Here is a 310-nt window from a genome sequence, read left to right as displayed (position 1 = left end):
CGCGAGAGTTGGGATTAACATTTCACGGAGCAACGGCAGAACAAGTCGGTCTGACTGATGCCCCTCGAGAGACGTTCTCCCCCCTGAAGCAAGACAGAGAAAGCGATGCTGTCGGGGGACACCTGCATCAAGGGTTCCTCTCAGCCTTCCCCTCCTGCAGTGCCACGTCATTTCTGAAACGTTTCCGTTTAGTTTTAATAAAGAAAAAACGATTAACAGCGAGCCCGGGTGAAGTCATGGAGCAAGAGCAGAGCCGAGGGCTGCTGGAGGATGTCGCGACAGCCCCCAGAGCCGCCCGCAGCTCTGGGGG

Source organism: Apaloderma vittatum, unplaced genomic scaffold (genome assembly GCF_000703405.1).
Source record: "Apaloderma vittatum isolate BGI_N311 unplaced genomic scaffold, ASM70340v1 scaffold23550, whole genome shotgun sequence".
Lineage (NCBI taxonomy): Eukaryota > Metazoa > Chordata > Aves > Trogoniformes > Trogonidae > Apaloderma > Apaloderma vittatum.
The sequence above is the reverse complement of the archived record's forward strand: the minus strand, read 5'-3'. Positions refer to the sequence as shown.